The sequence below is a fragment of the Camelus bactrianus genome, chromosome 10 (genome assembly GCF_048773025.1).
Source record: "Camelus bactrianus isolate YW-2024 breed Bactrian camel chromosome 10, ASM4877302v1, whole genome shotgun sequence".
In the NCBI taxonomy this organism is placed as follows: Eukaryota; Metazoa; Chordata; class Mammalia; order Artiodactyla; family Camelidae; genus Camelus; species Camelus bactrianus.
Window position 1 is genome coordinate 57965375 of NC_133548.1, and position 6552 is coordinate 57971926.

The 6552-nt window shown below is 40.4% G+C and overlaps 1 protein-coding gene across 12 annotated transcripts in view; it reads right to left on the reverse strand.

Moving 5' to 3' along the window:
• SYTL2 (synaptotagmin like 2) overlaps nucleotides 1–715 on the reverse strand; it is a 127840-nt gene extending 127125 nt beyond the window's left edge. For 8 of the 12 annotated variants that reach the window (XM_074372777.1, XM_074372776.1, XM_074372778.1 and 5 more), the window contains exon 1: nucleotides 561–715. The gene's annotated coding sequence lies outside the window, so the exon portion shown is untranslated. The remainder of the gene's footprint in view (nucleotides 1–560) is intronic. The other 4 variants (XM_074372795.1, XM_074372791.1, XM_074372792.1 and 1 more) reach the window with 2 other exon arrangements.
• Nucleotides 716–6552: the final 5837 nt, after the last annotated feature.

Genomic DNA, 6552 nt, shown 5'->3' on the forward strand with positions numbered 1-6552 from the left:
CTCAGATGTACTATGAAAATAAGTGCTCTCAGGACGTAAGAAACTGTCTTGAGGCAAGAATGAGAAAGGACGCAGGTGAAGAAAAGGGAAATTTACAGGCTGTAGGTGGGTGATATTTTTTCTCCTTGAACTAGGAGAGAGCTCCAAAAGTGGCAAGAAGAAAAGACAAAATCTATACTGGTTTTCTTGAGGTTCAGGATGAAAACAAGTAAAACCAGAAAGGAAGCAGGCAGGATTAAGGACTTTTAGCGCTACAAGTTACCTTATAACCATTTAGTCCAGGTGTTTGCAATTCTATTTGGAGTTAAATCCAAAATAACTCTTACCCAAAACAAAAGCAAGACAAAAGGAAAGCTGCCGTGGACGAAGGGGCAGCGGGGCGGAGGCGGGCAGAGTCCCCGTCACGCGCACACACCCCTTTCCCGTCCTGCGGGTTGTGTGAAGCCACTGACCACTCCTAACGTCTTATTTTACCAGTGAAAGAAACAGAAGCAGAGACAACAGTGACCAGCTTATGGTCACAGCCCAGAGAACGGACGTCCCGTCTCCACACAACTCACCACTTCCCGGTTTGCCACTAGCGGGGGAAAAGTGGGCGAGGGCGTCTCGCGGAACCAGGCGGGGGAGTGGTGGAGAAACCCCGCGCCGGGGAGGGCCGGAGGCCCGGACGGCGGCTGCGTGGGCGGCGGCGCGGGCGCCCGGCCTGACCGTTCCCCCCACTGCCACGAGGTGGCGCGCCCGGCCCGTCGCTCGCCGCACCGTTGGGTCCTGGGAGGGGACGCCCTAGCGCGCCGGTCACCTTGGAAACGGAGGGCGCGGCGCCGACTGCAGAGTGAGTTGTGCTGGTCCGCTGGCCTGACGCGAGTGCTACTTCCCGGCCCACTGCTGTGTATCCGCACCTGGAAGCCGTCGAGGGGAGGTCAGGAGAGGGCTTGGCCTCCTTGCTCGGCCCCGCACGCCTTGTAGTCAGACACTTCACAGCTTTGCGAGCATCTCCGCCCCCCACCCCCCTACCCGCCCCTTCTCAGGCCCTGAGTCTAGCTCCACCACAAAATGGACTTGGGGTCCCACCCTTCTGGTGTCCAACACCAGGCGAAGTTCTGGGCAGTTAGGAGCCGCTGGCAGGGGTTCTCATAGGCCAAACCCTCCTTTTCACCCGGGAGACACACTGGGAGGAAGAACTTTTCATCGATCAGAGTATGAACCCATCTCTCTCTCTGCCTTGCAGTAGAAGCCCTGGATACTTTGCTTATTTGCCTTTCTAGATCTTCAGCTCCTGGAGCACAGGGTCTGATTTTGATTCAGGTTTGTAACCTTCGTGGTGCCCTCACAGTGTCTAGGACACAGTAGATGCTCAGTAATCTGCTAATGCCTTCCATTTGAATGGGGCTTTATCACTTGACAATTTTCCCAAAGCGTTTGAGCCTCATTAACAGGAGATGGGAACGATGAAAGAGAAACTAAGGGTCAGAGAGGTTTAGAGGCCTGTCTGAGGTTAGAAAACTCACTAGTGGAGGAGCTAGGTCTGGACTCAAGTCTGCTTAGTGCTCTTCTCACTGAATTCCCAGTCTGGTGAATGCCTTGAGATCGCGGACTTCACATATCCTAGCATATTTCTCAGTACCAGCACAGAGGCCCTCCCACTGCAGGTACTTTTTAAGTGCTCAGTGTGGTGTTGACGGCCTTTCACCCTCACGCACCCAATACATAGACTGGTTTTGGCTTTTTGCCCTGGCTGCTGGCAACCTCCTTCTAAACAGGACCCTTGGTTTCTTTCTTTTATTAATGTGTTAGAGTCTATAATAGTTTATTTGTTTCCTCACTCCCCTTCTTACCCCATAATTCTCTGCTGGGCAGAGAGAGTTGTGGAAGTGGTTGGAAGGTGGGCGAATATGTTCCATCTGAGAAAAAAAAAGAGATTTCAGTGAAGGCGAAGAAGGACAATAATAAGACTGGGTATTTATCAGTGTCTGTAGTAATTGCTCATGGATTTCCTTTCTGCCACCCCCAAGACCTAGCCCTGTTTGATCCTCTTTATTCACCACTGCTCTTTGAAGGAGAGAAGATTTTCTGTTCTTCGCCACAATCAGACTGTAAAAGTAATGCCATTACTTCCATTGGCCTCACAATATTCTCTTTATGGTTATGTTTCTTTTCTTTTTTGACGTTTATAAAATTGAAAGACAACAGGAGCTGGAAAAAAATGTAATCCTGGTTGCTAGAAAAGTTAATATGATATACTGCATTTCAAAAGATTTGTTATTAGCAACTCTGGATCAGAAGACAAATCCATTGTTAAGCTACGAATCCAATATAATTTGAGAACTGCTGTTCAAAAATGTGCCACTGACCAAACGATTTGCATTAGTGAAGAAAATACATGCTCACGTCATGCACATCATCAGTCGTGCAAGTGAAAGCTGAAAATGTCCTTCATCCAGATATTTTTAACATACCTTGATTTGTATATATGGTTATTTAACATATCTCCAAACTGTATTTTACACTATAAAGCTGTTTAGGGCTATATATACATAATCTGTACAAAAGAGGTAGGTCTGAAATTTTGTAAAGTGAATTTTAGGTGACATTATCACTACTAAGAGGCTCTAAATGCATTCAGGGTTTTTTGGGTTTTTTTTTTTAACATGCTAGAGAGCATTTCTAAGACATTTTAAATTGTATTAAATTGTGTGTTCTCGTCAAAGTGGGAATTTGAATTTACAAGTTATTTTACTTTCCAAATTCAAGGTATATAAAACACTGTGAGCAAATAAATAGGACATGCATCATTTGTCAGTCAGTTATTCAAATCAGACATTTATTGAACCTCTAGGCTGTGCCCATGGGAAGTGCTCACCTATGTGCCAGCATCTGTGTTTGAATTCCCAAAGATGTGAGTTGCTGAAGTAGTTAGTTGCTAGTTAGTAGTTAAGGAGTTATATTTTATGGAAGATGAGTGCCTTGACAGTGAGCTGTGTGCCTTTTAAGTTAGGTTGCTCTTTAACAAAGGCTTTTGGAAGTACTGTATTATTATTTTTGCTTTGTTAGACTTACACAATTGTACAGCTCGTTAATGGCAAAGCCAAGACTAGACTTCAAGATGTCCAGCACCCATACAGAGATCTTTTAACTAAATCATGCTCTTAAACCCTGATGGAATCTTATTCAGAACTGTTGTCATTACTGATGTTATTAAATAAATAGCTTCCATTTTATTCTACATTTATATAAAACATTAGCTAACAAACGTGAGGATCCATTTCAAACGCCTAGAAAAGTATTGGGACAGAATTGCCACCCCTCCCAGCTTCCACAGAATTATAAAAGGAGTCATTAGAAGGCTTCTGGATATTCATGGCTCCGCAAAGTCATGAAGAAAGCCATTAGGAGCTCTCTAGGTATTGAGCCAGGATCTTGAGACTGGAGAGGAAGGGGCACGCTCCTTGTTTTTTGGGTAATTTTGCAGAGTCAAATAAAGCATTATGGTATAACATTAAGGGGCTATTTTATGCCCCTTTTTACCAAATAGACTTCTTACTTTTCACTGAGAAGCATTTGGGGAATATTTTTGGAAGCACTTTCTGACAGAAAACGATCACGGGATAGTCTCTGAAAAGGCTAGATCCCTGAGGCCTTCAAACCCAGCCTCCTCACCTGTCCTCACTCCATGGTGTATGTTATTGATGCCCAAACAGAGCTGGGAGAGGAAAAGCAGACGGGCACACAATGTCATGCTGTGGGTGAAGGTCCCTGTAGCACTCATCCCTTGCACGGTTTTCTCAAGTCTTTTAAAGTTGCTCGGTTTTTTTTCAACTTCTGTTGGAGTATGCTTCTTTCTTCCTGTCAGTCCAAGTAGAGACCTCACCTCTTCTATATTTTATAACCGAGGGCCAGGTAAATTGCCACACACAGGACAAGCACTGAGTAGGTATTTGCACTTACTGACAAAACAGATTAGGTGTCCATTTGTCAGGAATCATTCTAAGTGAAATCTTCCTGGAAGATAATTACTTTGTGAAAAATTTTCTAGAATTCTCACCTTTTACTGAGATAGAAGTCCTCTTGGTGGTCAGGAAATGTAAGTCCTTGTGAACGTTTATTAAAATCTCCATTGTTTGTAGGACATTATCTAGTGTAAAAGTACCTTTGGAGGTAATGTCATTAGCTTATTGCAAAAAGGCAACTATTAAGCAGGCAATCCAGCCGGCTTACTCATTTTCTGTAAAGTGTGTGAAACAAAGAATCTTAATATAGTTTATGCATAAATCATTTGTGTTTAATGGATCCACTTTGTCACTCATATTTTATTAAAATCCTTTGCCGTGAGCTGCCATTAGGTAACTAATTACACATTGGTCAGAGAATTGAAAACACAAGAGCCAGGTAACTGAAGATGAGGTCATTTTTCTTCCAGCACCAGATGGGTACCACAGGTGGGAACCATAACACTAGATTGCTTCCATATGACTCAGAAAATTGGAGATTAATGTTATTTGTTTTAGCTTTTAAATAAAATATTTTTTAAATTGTTGTTAAATACTGTTATTGTAAAATGAATCACTTGACAGCATGCTATCTTTTTGTGCAACAGTCAAGTTAAAAACTCTAATTCTAAAATTGAAAATAATATGAAAATTCAACTCTGCATCTAAAATAAAAGAAAGCAATTTTTTTCCTAGCTGGTAAGTTTCTGTGAACTGTGACGGTACAATGAAACATTTTGGTATGTAGCATATGGAATTATTCTCAATACTTTCATATCTCAGAAGATATCACTTAATATATTACCCTGTCTTAATGCATTAAATCTTTTTGATGTGTCACTTGTGTGATTTTTTAGTTAAAAAGTGTAATAGTATATTTGTGTTCACATATACTTGAATTTCTTAGAATATAGAGATGAGCACACTTGGCTAGAAAAAAATCTCAAACTCAAAAGACAACCTCGATGGAGGTCTGGGCATGCAAGCGGAATGCCTACAGGGAAGAAGTGTGTTCTCAGAGGGTTTCCCCACTGTGGATCTGAATGATCTACATAGAGTGTCCATTCAGTAATGCAAATCAGTGATGAAGATTGACAATAGAGAATCACATGGATCAGTCTTTCCACATGTCAAATTTGGCAGCAGGCAGACATCCTCTGCTTTAGTTGCCTGAAAATTAAAGCAGCAGCATCTTAAACTATAACTTACTGGCAAAATACTTATTAAGCTCCTCCTATACATTAGACACTATGCTAGGTGTTTTAAATACTAGTTTATTTAATCCTCACAAGAGCTTTTAGAATAAGATTTTTGTTCTGACTTTATATATGATGTAACTGAAGCTCAAAAAGATGAAGTAACCTTACTCGTTTGAAAAGGATTTTGTCTGTCTTTTTTTAAACTGAAGTATAGTTGATTTACAACATTGTGTTAATTTCTAGTATATAGTAGTGATTCAGTTTATACTTACCTATACACATATATACATATCTATATGCACATATTCTTTTTCATAGTCTTTTCCATTATGGTTTATTACAGGATATTGAATATAGTTCTCCTATCCTATACAGTAGGACCTTGTTATTTATCTATTTTATATATAGTAGTTTGTATGTGCTAATCCCAAACTCCTAATTTACCCCTCCCCTACTCCCTTTCCCCTTTGGTAACCATAAGTTTTCTATGTTTGTGAGTCTGTTTCTGCTTCATAAATAAATTCATTTGTGTAATATTTTAGATTCCACTTATAAGTGATATCATATGGTATTTGTCTTTCTCTGTCTGACTTAGTTCACTTAATATGATAATTTCTAGGTCCATCCATGTTGCTGCAAATGGCATTATTTAATTCTTTTTTATGGCTGAGTAGTATTCTGTTGTGTATATATACCACATCTTCTTTATCCATTCATTTCTTGTTGGACACTTAGGTTGCTTTCATGTCTTAGCTATTGTAAATAGGGCTGCTGTGAACACTGGAGTGCATGTATCTTTTTGAATTAGAGTTTTCTCTGAATATATCCTCAGAGTGGGATTGCTGAATCATATGTCAAGTCTAGTTTTTTTTTTAAGGAACCACCATATACTGTTTTCTATAGTGGCTGTATCAATTTACATTCCCACCAACAATGTAGGAGGGTTTCCTTTTCTCCATACCCTCTCCAGCATTTGTTATATTAGTAGACTTTTTAATGACAGCCATTCTGACTGGTGTGAGGTGATATCTCAATGCAGTTTTGATTTGCATTTCTCTAATAATTAGCAATGTTGAGCATCTTTTCATGTGCTTATTGGCCATCTGTATGTCTTCTTTGGAGAAATGTTTATTTAGGTCTTCTTCCCATTTTTTGATTGGGTTGTTTGTTTTTTTCCTTTTTGAGTTGTATGAACTGTTCGTATATTTTGGAAATTAAGCCCTTGTCAGTTGCATCATTTACAAATATTTTCTCCCAGTCTGGAGCTTGTCTTTTCATTTTGTTTATAGTTTCATTTTCTGTGCAAAAGCTTCTAAGTTTGATTAGGTCCCATTTGTTTCTTTTTGCTTTTATTTCTATTGCCCTGG